The following is a 14,818-nucleotide window of genomic DNA, read 5'->3' on the forward strand; positions in this document are numbered from 1 at the left end:
GGAAGTTGCGACGTGTGGTTTGATTTGTCTTATTGGTGGTGGAAGATTCAGGTTGCATGTGATGGTGGAAGATGAAGGAGTCGCGAACTTCGATGATGTCATAAGAGTTCAATGGTGACTTAGGGTGGTGGACCGACATAGTCCCTTACGGTGGGAAGGGTTCCTAATGTGGGTTTGTTATGATGATTATGTGTCGAGCTTTGGTTGGTCATCTTGTTAGTGTAATGATCATGGACATCTCATTTTTATACCAATTGTACCTTTAATTGGTAGAAAGATTGAAACTTTCTATATCAGTTCTAAAGCTAGTATAAAACGTCAATACTTTCTATACTAGTTCTGGAATTTGTATAAAAAGTCAATACTTTCTATACCCCTTTTATACTGGTTTCTGAACCATTACAAGTATGGCTCTTACTTAGCATCATTCAAAACTCTACCACATTCATACCTTTAAACAAACATGTTATCAACCTTCTCTAAGTTACTAGTTGATAACTTTTTGACAAGTATACCAAATCGTTTCAAGTAATAAAAGTAAGTATAGAGTATCGTTCTTCTAAGACAATTGAGTTATGTTATCTAATTGGAATTATTTACCAAAATAAATTTAGAAATGATTATGATTGAATTCATAATTACTGAAAAAAATTGTAATAACAATAATTTTAAATATTATGGTTGAAAATTTAAAAAGAAGCTTCGTTAGAATTGAGTTTCATGAATCATATAAAAATAAAGTTATCACTAAACAAAAAAAGTTTCGTTAGAATTGGGTTTCATGAAACACTGGTAATTCTCATGCCAGGTATAAAAGTTTCTTTTTACACCTATTGTTATTGGCAAAACGGGTTTAAAAAAATCTCTTTTTACACCCGTTATTGGCAGAATAGGTATAAAAAATCTTATTTTTTATACATATTATTACTTCTGACCGATATAAAAGTTTCAATTTTTGATTATTTTAATTTAGATATCCTTTCTCTATATTTTCATATTTATTAAACATGACCACAAAAAAAAAAAGACACAAGAAAATCATTCAAAAAAATGTGGAAAAAAACATCACCATATATATTACTATGTTCCTTAAAATCATACATAACTCTTACAACATAATCCATTGTTTCAGATGAAAAATATCAATATCCCTGACTAGAGAAAACTTCTAAAGATACACATTGTAAAACATAACATCCTTACAACTATATCAGAACTAGATGATAACGTATCTATTCTGATGCGACATATGGAATGTGCAATCTTGTTTCCTAGCATAAGAAATGAAACATTTGGTAATGATTCGTCCACAAGAAACATTTTGTTCAAGCAGTAGGACCTTCAGATGTGAAGAGAGAAAACTAACGAGAAGTAAAGGGTTATAGTTCCAGAGAGCGAGTTTCCAATCAGAATTTGAGAGGGAGACATAATGGAGTTCGTCGGTTGTGCAGACGGAGGGCTTATCAGTGATGGGGTGGAGAAAGCCCTGAGATGGATGGAAGCGGTGGCGTATGGGAGGGAGTTGTAGGTGGAAAACCCTAGGACTATCCAATGAAGGATGAGACTCAGAAAATGAAGGAAAACTTGAAGTGCTGAAAAGAATACTTGTTTATACTTCTTGCGCTTTTCGTCGGCGATTTTAATGATGAACTCGTTGGAGAAGATGTTGGTGAGCTTCGCACTGTAGCCATTGAGATCCACCGGTGGTCTTCTTGACCCTCTCCTCATAGTTGATGTCAGTGAGCAAGTGGCCGCAAATGAGTTTAGGGATCTCGATGGGTATGTGATAACAGTTGAAAAACTGTTATTTTCATGCTTAAAATTGATACTAAAAGCAACCTTTAGACTTAGAAACTAGCTTGAAATCATACTTTTATCCATATTTTCAGAAATAAGAGAGCTGGACAGGTTTATGCTTGATTTCAGTGTTTTTGTGCAGGTTTTAAGGTGAATTGAGTGAAAGAAGTGAAGAATGAGAGAGATGGAATCAGAAAAGGAATCAAAGAGTGCAAAAGGAGAAGCCGAAGGCACCGCTCAGCGGCACTTTACCGCTGAGCGGCACTCAGAAGGTCACGGGAGGTCCGCTGAGGGGCAAAATGGCCGCTGAGGGGAAGAAAAGAGACGCGCACTCACCGCTGAGCGGTACTTTACCGCTGAGCGGCACACTTATGGGCTTGGGCTTAGATTTTTTGTAATTTTAGAATAGTATATAAGCTTTAGGACGTCCTAGGGTTTGTATCTTTGGCATAAACGAAGCAAACACTCTCTCTTCACCCCTTGGGGGTAGATTGGGAGATGGTGACAGCTCTCCTATTCTCTTTCTCGGGTTTTTCTATCTCTTTCATTCTTTCATTATTGTTCATCTAGGTTCACCATGAATATGGTGAACTAAACCTTGTATGTTTGTTGGGGAATCAATGTAATCTTTTGAAGCTCTCATATATGGAATTTGTGCTTACATCTTAATCTAAGATTTATGCTTTCTTTCATCATTAGTTAGGGTTTTTCCTCTTTGCTTAATGCTTGCTTTGTTTAACTCATTCAATGCATGATTATTGATTTTGTCGATACGGGAACGTACGGGGAAGTCTAGATCCGGGGAATTTCTCCCAATATTATATTGGTTGTCGTTAAGCTCCTGCACTTGATGAACTAATTATTAGGAATGCTAGGAATTGTATGAACTCGTAATTAGGGAGAAGCCTTCTTGAAAGGTACTTTAGAGAGTGGCATTAACAATGATGATTTGAATGTTGAATTCCTAAAATATATGAGAGTGGATAAGATGAAATTGAACCCCAACAACATATTCATATATATATTTCATTGAAAGTGCTTGTCTTTTGCTTTTGCCATTGATCAACCTCATGCATACATGTTTATTTTCGTCTTTTGCATATCAAAATCCAATTATTTCGCTCTTAAGTCTTAGCTAATCAACAAATCACATAACTAAACTAGGCCGTGAGTCCTTTGGGAGAACGATACTTGGTCTTACCGAGTTTATTACTTGAAACGATTCGGTCATACTTGCCGATTGTTCAACAAGTTTGTGACATCATATTTTGGTGATCATAAATTTGTCCATCAGTATGGCATCACAGTTGTTGAAGACAGATAGGGTGTTCTGTTTGGCATCGATGGTGACCTCTAGAACTGCCATGGAGGGATCTCACTTCTTGTTGTCGACGGTGTAGATGAGGATCTCGTCGGAGATTTTGTAGAGGCCAAGAACGTAGGACACAAGGCGTCGAAGATCTGCGATGGTCTTTCCCATGAATGCGAGAGCGAGAAAATAAGATGAAGCAAGAAACGAAAATAATCTATATTGGTGTAAGTAAAAGGTTTCCAATATTACATTTTTGCCATTAATTTTATACTGGTTCTAGGTTTAATAGGTATAGGAAAATGATTTTTTATACCTGTTATGATTAAAACCAGTATAAAATTATTTGTAATTTATTACAAATTTTCCATCGTACCACTTTCTACACCTAATGCCACCGTATCACTTTCTATACCTGGTGGATTTCAACCGGTATAAAATATTGTTATAAAAAGTATATTTTGTACTATCGTCTGTACAATATATCATTATTTCATTCAAATATTCACATCAAGACATATAGTACTAATCCCTTAACAACTAGTTCTAAATTCATATATCAAAGTGATAATCTCTTAGTCAATTTAACATACAATTTGCATTAAGTCAGATGCTAAGAATGACCAAGTTATTGAGTCTATCCCTAGATCCCAAATCACTTGGGTGTTTTATCTTTGTCCATGTTCGACATTACTTTCTAGTAAGCGGAGACATTCAAATAACATTATATTTCATACAATGATAGAAAATTCAAGAAAGAGCATATGAACAAGCAACGATATATTGCACATGAATTTTACATCAAAGTAAAGTCATTACATCCAATTCCAACGAAAGAGAAATCTAGCTACTCCTAGTAATCTAAAACATACACATTGGAGAAATTCCTTACAGAAAATGGTTTCTTGATGCCTTGAAGTAGTCTCCTGAAGTTTCTCAGATGTTTTCGTTTCCTTGTGTTAAAAAAGATGTGCTTCGTTTCTCACACCAAGAGGGGAGGGGAATTGGAGATGTATAAAAATAATCGCTTTTGAAATCTTTTTTCGCAAAACTATAAGTCTTTAAACTTTTCTTGAATCGCAAGTAAAAATGTATGCAATTTAACAATATGCGTATTCGAATACAGTTAATATGAAATTGATTAAATGTAGAGAGATAGGGAGAAGAGAATTCAAACGCTGATTTTTATACTGGTTCGGCCACTGCTACATCCAGTGTCCTTCCATTCAACCCGAGATTGGAAGCCAATGCACTATAGAGATTTGAGTTTTTACAACAAGGGCTTTGCAACGACCACAATGTCAAAATGTAAATCACCTCTCTAACTCACTAATCTAATATAGGCAAATACAAACAAACTAGCAACAAGAACAATCCTCTCTTGTAGTCAACCTTTTGAGATCCCCCTCAAAGTCAAGAACCATGTTCTTCTTCCTGTATACACCACAGGGAAACAACAAAATTAAGTCTTTGCAAGAGCTCCTGATCCAGCAGTATGCACCTCATTTGTGCAGAACGATCAGACTTTACAAATCAATCTATCTTGCTCCTCAAGAAATCTTGAAGACTTGTACACCACGACAATTCTTGTTTCTTGGAGCGTTTTTCTCTTCTGTAAAACTTCAAAGCTTTTATCTGAAACTGATATGAAAGTGTTAATCACAATTGTCTTACAGAATTTCAAATCATGCGTCAATATATAGAGTAAGTCAAATTAGACGCATTTTAATCGATTATGCCATTAATGTAATCGGTTTCATTTCACAGTTATAATAGATTAACAACAATCAAAGTCATTAATTGAATGCTCAATTAACGTAATCAATTTGTAGTAAATGCTTGGGCAACATATTAAAAAATATGACCGTTGTGACAATTATGTCAAGCAATGAAATAATTTTCAAATCTTTAACAATCTTAATTTCATACAAGATCCGTGTAATCAATTAAGTTTTAACACTTAGCATATTTTTTAAAAATTTTCTTCCCAAAATCCATCACAGCACACTTGAAAAAGATTTGTGTAAACACACGAGTTTTAATCGATTTAACCACTAACGTAATCGATTTAAAACTTGTTGTTTTGCCATAGTTTAAAGCTTAAGTTGTATGATGACCTTAATTGATTAACCCACCATTGTAATCGATTAAGTCATGCATATATGCTTGGTGCATGTGGTTTTTCCATTTCAAAACTCATATTATGCATACACATATATAATCACATTTCAAACACAGTAGTATGCAATAATCAAAATAATATGTTCACAGTTATGCTAGTACAAATCTCACAGTAATCATATAAGCATATAACACATATAACACAGTACATATACATGTGTTTTTATTAACTATGTTTTGTCATCATCAAAAACAGATATCACAGAGATTGTGGGTTCAACTAATCTTGTGATCCCCCTATCAACAATCTCAACACCTTGCTTTGTCAAAAATTACCATTCTTTGTTTGTCTCGAACTTAAAAACTAATTCAAATTTAATTAATTCGCTCAGCGTACAACTATGCATGCACTAAGTGAATAATCAACTGCAGATCCTTTAACTGACCTTAATTCGCTCAGTGAGTTGTGCTGGTGCGCTGAGCGAATAATCTCCCTTGTATCTGAGCACATGATTAATTAGCTTAGCGAGCAACATGTGACAACACTTCAAATGATGTATAATTATTTTTCACACTTATCATTAGTTACCTCTCGAACCTAAAATATCACAAATAATTTCCATTGAATGGTTGAGACTCAAATTTATAATCCATCTCCAAAGCTTTAAATATCAATACTTAATGTTCACTTTGATGTTTAAGGAACACCATCAAAGGGAAGCTATAAAAAATACTTCACCCTTCTTGTAATCAACAAAGAGGAAAGCCAAAGTACAAAACAGAAGAACAATATAAGAATAACATGGGATAAAATAGAAGTGAGGGTATGAAAAGAAAGAAAGGTATGTATTATGTACACATACATGTGAAGTTTTGTGAGATTGTAGGCATGACAAACAAAACGAGCAGTGGAGTCATAATCCATTTTCCAACCGGCAAAGTTGATACTCTCTTTGCATGCTAGAGACTCATTCACCCATTGTTGCCATTTCTTGCAAACCTCGCTCGCCCTTTCTAAGAAAAACCACATCACAAAGCAAAACTCATGATTATTGGTGAATGAATTGGTAAACCAATGAATCACTGATGGAGCCAATCTAAAAACTTAAGGCACCACATTAGTGAAGGAAGTGCACAGTGATTTCCTCAAGTAGGTCAAGCTTGCACACATGTTTGCTGAACCTAGGCTGGGCTTGGACACTAGTTTACAAAACCTAGGTCAATGAGTTCACTGGTTTGTTGAACCTAGGTCTGGCTTGCGCATTAGTTTTCTAAACCAGACTAGCTAACACACTAGTTTATTGAACCCAAGATACCGAACACACTGATTTGTTGAACCTTGGTCAGTAACCGCATTTGGTGAACCCTGACAAACGAGCCATGACGGAGACGAGCACTTTGAACTCAAAACGCAAAGCAAGTTTGATAAATCAAACTGTGAAGTGAAATTTGGGGCAACACAGGTTTCATGAATCAGAACGCAAAGTGAAATTTAGTGATATTTGAAACGTGTTGCTCTTAGGTTTGGGAAATTTAAGGAAAACAATGAAAATTTGAAAATGTTTGAGCCTATAAGAAAAGGTTGGAACCAAAAAACTTTAACATGATTTGTGGAGGTGTTAATAATCTTCAAAAATGAATTAAAGCCCACACAAATATTAGTAATTAATAGTTTTTTATAACCTCTACAAAATAACTTCCCGATGGAAACACATCCAAGGAGCTTGATAGAGATTCATTTAGGGAGCTACAACTTAAACCAAGACTTCGAGACTTCGAGAATGGAAGAAGAAAAAGGACTTCAAGGACTTATAGTTAGGGCTGGGCACAGTTTACTTAAAAACTCTAAACTATAGTTTATCTGTACTCTTTTATACTTAAAAAACTTAAACTATTTTTACTAAAACATTGTTAACTGTTTAATAATTCAGTTTAAGTATACTGAACTTATTTCATTTTTAATGCAGTTAACTGTAATGTACTGTGGTTTAGGTTTCATATTTGCGATCGAAATTTTCTCCCTGCCTCATTACATTCCTTTCTCAGTATCGTCAAAGGCTTGCGCCTTCTACGAAGGCTCGTCGCCCTTAAGGCTCGCCGCCATGGAAGATTCGCCACCGTGGCAGGCTCGCCACCGTTGAAGGCTCGTCGCTGTCGAAGGCTTGTCGTTGTCGAAGACTTTGCCGCACTCTACCGTCGTCGAACTATCGAAGGCTCTACCACCATCGTTGAATATTCTGAGAACATTTCTCCTTTAGTGAGAAGAAAGGTATATCACTCAACCCAACCCAACGATACAAATGTTTTTCCCTTTCGCTTTCAAAAGGGATAAATAAAATTGGAAAGCGATGCACATGAGGGTGTATTCATCTGGATGAACCCAGTGGATTAACAATTGATTTTCTTTTTGATTTTGTGGGAGTTTTAATTGTTTAAGAAGATTTGATTTGATTTGCTGCTGTTGGATAAGGGTAGATTCTCTAACCTATAAATTTGATTTTTATCCAGTTCATATTCTTTCAGTGATGACTTGGTTAGGGCTGATGAGGGCAGTGTGATTCTTTGAAGGAAACCCACAAAGTTATGGTGTGGGAGAAAACCTTCTCTAGTCAAGGTCAAAAGGAAGGGCTGGAGCCAACATCTATTGAGGTGAATGGTTTCCTTTACCATATCACCAAGGGTAAGAGGGTGTGCTTTGTATGTTTCATTCAGAATATTCATTTTCGTTAAGCTCATATGCAGAGATGTAGAAATAATGTACTTGAGAGAAAGTACATGTTGTTTAATGTGGGTGATGAAGAAGGACTTCCAAGCGTAACTGTTAAAATAATTAATTGTGGTGAACATAACGAGGGTGAGAAATCCTTTGACCTTTAGGAAGAATACTAAGTTATGCTCTTGATGTGAACTAATATTATTTGAACTATTAAATTCTTAATAATCTGTTGAAAGTTTCAAGTACAACTATTAAAAATGCTGAAGCATAACATTATTTGTTCCTTTGAATGTTATACATGTTGATTTATATTTGATCTGTTGATTTGAATCTTTACCTTTGTAGATGGAAAGAATATAAATAAGTCAAAAAAGAGAAGACTTGGATCTACTGAAACTCATAGTCTTGAACTACATAGGGGAAAGCACAAAGAAGGTATCGATTTTGATTTCGTATTTGGTTATGGTTTATAAATTCCACATTCTAATTATAAATGCTTGCTTGTGAAGAACATACAATAGCTGTGTATATCTTGTGGTTTTATGTGTTGTGGTTTATTTATTTTATTAGCATATTGCATGTTGTTTTTGGTTATGAGTATTCATAGCTGCTGTCTCATTTGAATGATGCTGCATTTATTTTTCTTGACATAAACATTTATATGTATTGAAGGGGCTATAGATGTAATCTTTAGTGCAACACTATCAAAAAGTTGGCTGACACTGAGATTGTCTTTGGTGTTAGGGAAATGTCCTGTCATACTAAGATTGTCTTTGGTGTTAGATCTATTTTATCACTTCTACTATGCTTTTAATTATTTTGTGTCTTTCATTAGCTTTGTTAATGTTCTTTATGGAGAAATTGGTTTTCCGATTTTGGAAATTTGGTGACTTTTTTTCCTGCTCTGGAGTGTGTGATTACTGGATTTTTATATTGGTGAGTGATAAGAGGGTCGCACCTCCCATAAAAGTTGAGCATAAAGGAATGCAGTATAGACTAGGAAGTGACTCCTAGGTTGTTTCACAAGGACCGCGGTTCAATCTCAGATCACACACGAAAAAAAAAGGGGTTTTATGGATTGTTTTGCAAGGAAAATTAAATTAATTAAAAGTGGAAAGTTAAAAAACAATTAACAAAATTAAAAGCTGAAAGCAAAAAAATCGAACGGCAAGAACCGAACGGTAATATAAAAGACCGAACGGTCAAATGCAAAAGACCGAACGTCCATACTGTGACCGAACGGTAGAATATAGCATAAATGAAGGAGCCGTTTGGTCTCTAACAGACCGAACGGTATGAACATTAAGACCGAGCGGTCTCTAAACAACAAGCACTAACGAACGGTTCTAAGGGGTGACCGAATGGTATGACAGGCAGAGACAATGAACGTGCAGAATTCAAAACCAACAGAAACGATGAACATTAAACTCGCATAATAAAGCTATTAGTACGAACGTAAAAATTAAATTGCGAACAATCAAAATTGACAATTCGGTAACAGGAAATTAAATCACATTGTTCATTCAAATTAAAATTCATTACAATACAGAAAATTAAATTCGAACCGTACACCTCATATCGTTAAACGTCTACTGTGCCAACCACCTACTGTCCAGCCATCTATCCACTGTTCTACTGATCTCCTTCACGACCCTCTCTACCAAACTCCCTACATCACCCTCACTACGCCACTATTACATTTACTGAAATTAAAATCACTCTCTGAAGTTTTCTCACTACTGGAACAATTTAGAGCTATATGGAAGAGAGGAGCTCTCCCAGGCCGTCTGCCTCCTATTCTACTGGAACTCTCCTAGGCTTTTTCTACTCTACTAGAATGGAGGTACTGAGGAGAGGAAGACTCCCCCAAAAACCGTCTGCCCTCTTTTCTTCAATCTCCTTCTCTTATAGCCAATTTTTCTGTCCAGTTTTGAGTTCCATTTTGTCTTCTAACAGCAAGAATTTCTTCTGCTTAACAACGTCCTCCATGAGAAAATAAGGTGAGGGCCCCTCCATTTGCCAACTAATATTGTCCTCTTCTTCCTCATTTATCCTGCACATTCTTTTTAATTGCTCACGGGTGCTTGTTCCTTCTCCGTTCCAATCAGCTGATCGTGATGCTGCCCACGTGAATTCCTCTATGGGTCTTGTTGCTGTTTTGGATGCTTGAAGCCATTTCCGTGACTGTTCCAGCCCTTCACGGCTCCTTCCCTTGCTGTCGGAACATTGCTTCTTTGCATGTGGCTGGTGGACGTAAAGATCGTGTAGATGATGGCTACTGGATGAAGTTGGTGGCCGGAGCATGGAGCAGGAGTTGGATCGTGGAGAACGATGCTTGCAGACCGTGAGCTGCAGCGTGAAGGTTTGTTGTTGCTGCACCAGCCGTGTGTGCCTCTTCATTCTGCCTCTCTTCAAACTCCAGCCATGACCGAGAAGGCTATGTGCATGTGAAGTGCTGGACTGGAATCAAACGCTGCTGCTTCTGCTTCTTGCCATCTAGCCAATGAACCATGAATGGTAGCTGCTGTATTGGAGATAGCTGGACGGTCCCTTGCTGGATGCGTGCACATGTTCCGTGTAAATTGCAAGATTAAAAACAAAAGCTTGTGAAAGGAAACCGTATGGTGTTGCATCATCTCCAGCCAAACCATTTGCTTCTCTTTCTAAAAGTGTGGTGGTTCCCACCTTAATTCCAAAACATAATGCTTTTCCAAATTCTGGTGTAAGAGATATAACCGTATATGCATCCAGCTTATACCAATTTTAATCTTATCCATGGCCCCACTCTTTTGTTTTGTTGTCTCCCACCTTCTTCCAAGAATAGGAAATTCTCCATCTTGTCTTAGGAGCCGTGAGATGTCTCTCCCTTACGTGAAGTGTTGCCAAATTCCTTGGACAATTTCGTTTTTCTCCTTAGCAACAAAGGCGTAAGCTATTCCAATTTGTGTGGATTAGCTTCATTCACGTGGCCCCTCCTTGTCTTCACGTTTTTCCATTCTCTTTTATCAATTAAAACAAGTGTCATGTGATCCAAGACCGTATAATTCTTTTGATTGGTGGCCAACATTCTCTTCAATTATTGAATATAAAATGAAATGCGCCCCTTTCTCCACGTTTAAGAAGTCTTATTCTTTGGATGAAGAACTTTGGATGGAAGCTGGCATTATATTTCTCGGTTCAAGATATACCAATTCCACTTCCATTTTTCAATTTCAACAAAGGCCATGTACTATTTCATTTGTGATTTTTACTCTCAAACAATTTGCTTGCTTCAAGAAGAAGTTAGTCCTTAATTTTATCCAATAATTTTCCTACAATTAATAATGCACATAATTAGTCTCAGATAATTCAAATTAATTAAAATTAGAATTTCTGGTCAATTTAAGCACAATTAGTAAAAATGGGGAAATACCGGACAATTAAGCACAATTCCCTGATTAATTCTAGCACAATAAACTAAGTGAAGTGAATAAAATATCGACTCATCAGTGAGATTCATTTAAGAGCTGATGAATGGGATGTCAACAAATGGGAAGGAATATTGAAAGTCCCTAGCAAGGGAGAAGAATTTAAGGTGCTTATTTTTCATGCAGATAGGCCAAACCCTCCGAATGAATTTGCATCAGTTCCATCCATCTATGCATTCCACTCGCTTTTGCTAGCTTTTGTTTAAAGCCATAAATAAGGTTTTCGCTGTAATAAGGGTATAACAACTCTCGGAATTTTTCTAAATATTGGGATTACCTATTTAAAAGTTTATCCAACATTTCTTACCATCTCTCAACCTGAAGAAAAGTAACTCATTGTCATACAATAATAGCAATTGTTAAATGGATATTTGTTGATCTGTTGAATTTTCTTGTAGTAAGAGATTGATGTTTAATTGCTGAAGAATATTAATATTGTTTTGTATAATTCTAAGCCTCTAAATTGAAGTGCAGGGATACTGTAGAATCCGGTAAATTTGATTTTAATTTTTTCATCTATAGAAATTTCAAGCGAGTTCTCGTATACCTGATAGTGATAAGTTATTTATAGAAATGTGGATTCCCAACTTCTAAATTCAAATCTTTAATACCCCTACAGGGGTGAAGAAAGATCTCATGACGGAATCACTTCCTAAATACATGATGAGTTGAGCAGCAAATAGAAAGAATATTATTAGGCAATTTTGATCCAGAATTATCAGATATTAACTTCTCGTGGTGTTCAGGCAAGATTGATGATTTGATGAACTGACTATTTTGTTTATTACTAATCTTAGCTTCATAAATAGAGTGACAATACATCTTAATGGTATTGTTGTTTTTTTTATTATATCTATATATGTTTTGAATCAGATTTCTCTTATCAATGTTGTTATGGAAATGCAGAAGCTTTATTTGCAAATGATCATATTTTTGCAATTTCCAGATCTTACTTTTGCCACCCAAAAGTTTTATGCATTTACTTTCTTTCACATATAGATTGGTGATTTTGTTTTTTGCCTCCTCTATAAGGGATCATAACAAGTTATAAGTTTTGTATTTTGTGAGCAATCGGTTGAGTCCATATTTGAGTGTGTGTATAGTTAGTGCAGTTCTTCGTTAAAATTAGTATAATTCAGTTCAAAATTAGTATAGTTAGTAGTTCAATTCAGTTTCTACTGTAGTTTAGTACAATTTAGTATAGTTCAGTTCAGTACAATTTGATAAAACAAAAAATAGTTCAGTTCAGTTTGTTTGAACTATTTTTTAGCGTAGTTCAGTTTAGACAAACTAGTTTTTAAGTTCAATACAGTTTTTAGTAGTGTAGTGCAGTTCAGTTTGATTTGCCCTTCCCTACTTATAGTCTTATAGAAGATGGTGTTTTCAAGCTTGCTTTTGCCTTTTCTTAAGCCTTGTAAATATATACATATATTTTTTTAGGCCTTGTATATGGGCTAATGTTTTCTTTTAGGCTTGCTCTGTGTCAAATAAGGCTTGAATATTGTTCTTCACGACATCAACATGGACCTTAGAGTGGGATGCACCTCATGGAATTGATTTGGGCTTGCTTGGGCCGTAAGGTATCTTCTAGAGCATGAGGAGGCTCTCATACATTGTATCTACTCTGGTTTAAATGAGAAGGCTCACATGCATTACACCTATAGTCATGTTCAAAGGAGAAGGCTCCCATGCATTGCACCTAATCACTTTCAAAGGTGAAGGCTCTCATACATTGCACTTAGTCAAGGAAGATTCAAGAAGCTTTTTAGTTCAATGTATCTCCTTTGTTCGTGCACTTTAGTTTCTTTCTTTGTTAAGACATTTGAGTCACTCCTTCGCCTATATAAAGGGTGCTCAAACCATTGTAAACCTAACTTGGAATGATATTAGTGAAACTTTGCCAAATTGCAATCTCACTTTTTCTAAGTTCTCTTAGGTTTGTCTTCTACAAGACTTCTCCTAAGTATCATATAGTTAGGTTGTGTTCTTCTAGGTTTATAGGCCATGGATGTGAGTGGTAGCATAAAAGAGAGTATGGTGTTGAAAATGGTAGAAAATCACCCATTAGAGATTGAGATGATCCAAGAGCATACATGAGAAGAACATTTGTTCCACCACTAGGGCAAAAAAACGTATAGCGTCACGCGTTCAACGTCCAATCACTGAATAGCCAACGCTAGAAATGACCGGTGGCCTTTTTGTAAATAAATGCAATTGTAGAACGTCGAAGCCCCATTCAATTCGACGTTCTATGGTGGTAATTATTTAAACCAACTCGTCATTCTCTTTCTTCTTTCTTTTAAACGATCAATAGTACGTCGAATCTTGTAGGGGTTCAACGTAATTTTTGTCAATGAGAAGCCAAAGAGTCACCCTTTTTAATTCTTTTTTCTTTTAAACAACAAATAATACGTCGAATTCTATAAGGGCTTCGACGTATTATTTGTCAGCCAGAAGCCAAAAAGTAACCCCTTTAATTCTTTTTTTTCTTTTTTCTTTTAAACCACATATAATATGTCAAATTTTGTAGGAGCTTCGACGTATTATTTGTTAGCCAAAAGTTTCCCTTTTTTAGTTTGAGTGGGAGGTTGAAAATTCATTCACTTTGTCTTAGCGCGCGAAACCCTCTACTCTTCACAAACTTTTCTCGAACGAAGTTTGACGACCATCACATGTAATCTTTCTTTCATTTGATACAAATGCATGTTATTAACTACTTTATGTATAATTTTCGCTTGTTTTGATCGATCATTTTCATGGTTTTGTCCTTTATAGGCGTATTCTGCTTTCTCTCTCACTGGTGGAAAAACTTTTTTCCGACGAACCCATCTTTTGAAGGTTAGTTTTCGTTTTCGTTTTCGTTTTGAAGAACTTATGTGTTGAACTTGTTTGTTGTTGTTTTTTGTTGAACATGTTTGTTGTTGTTATTTGGTTGAACTTGTTTGTTGTTGTTGTTGGTTGATTGAACCTTTTTGTTGTTTTTTATTGTTCTTTGTTGTTGATACTATACTACACGTTTATAGTTCTTGCTTTATAAAATACCAAAAACTGAAATTTGTTGTTTTTCTACTTTTCAGGTCTCGTATAGTTGTAAAAAAGGATCACAATTAATTAAAAGAAACAAAAAAATTGCTTTACGTCGAATATTAACAAAATTCGATGTCAATTTGATTAATGTCAAATTTTTTAAATTTGACGTCAATTTAACGTCTCCCGATATGACGTCGACCTCGAATTCGACGTGAAAGGCCGAAAACAACGACATTTTTACGATATTTTTGTACTAGTGCACCTTCTTTCAAGAAAAATCAAGGGCTTGAACATGAAAAGTGAAAACTCATGGTGAGAGATAGAGAATTCATTAGATGTTAAAAGGAGTTATTTCATAATGAGAAAGAGTTTAAAGAA

At 35.5% G+C, this 14,818-nt stretch overlaps 1 long non-coding RNA gene across 1 annotated transcript; it reads right to left on the bottom strand.

The window, feature by feature from the left end:
• Positions 1–4,273: 4,273 nt before the first annotated feature.
• LOC128195971 (uncharacterized) lies at positions 4,274–8,834 on the bottom strand. Its single transcript, XR_008247942.1, has 2 exons — positions 5,674–8,834; positions 4,274–4,747 (listed from the first exon to the last, which is right to left on the bottom strand). It is a non-coding gene; the product is annotated as an uncharacterized LOC128195971 (long non-coding RNA).
• Positions 8,835–14,818: the final 5,984 nt, after the last annotated feature.

The sequence above is a fragment of the Vigna angularis genome, chromosome 3 (genome assembly GCF_016808095.1).
Source record: "Vigna angularis cultivar LongXiaoDou No.4 chromosome 3, ASM1680809v1, whole genome shotgun sequence".
Classification (NCBI taxonomy): domain Eukaryota; kingdom Viridiplantae; phylum Streptophyta; class Magnoliopsida; order Fabales; family Fabaceae; genus Vigna; species Vigna angularis.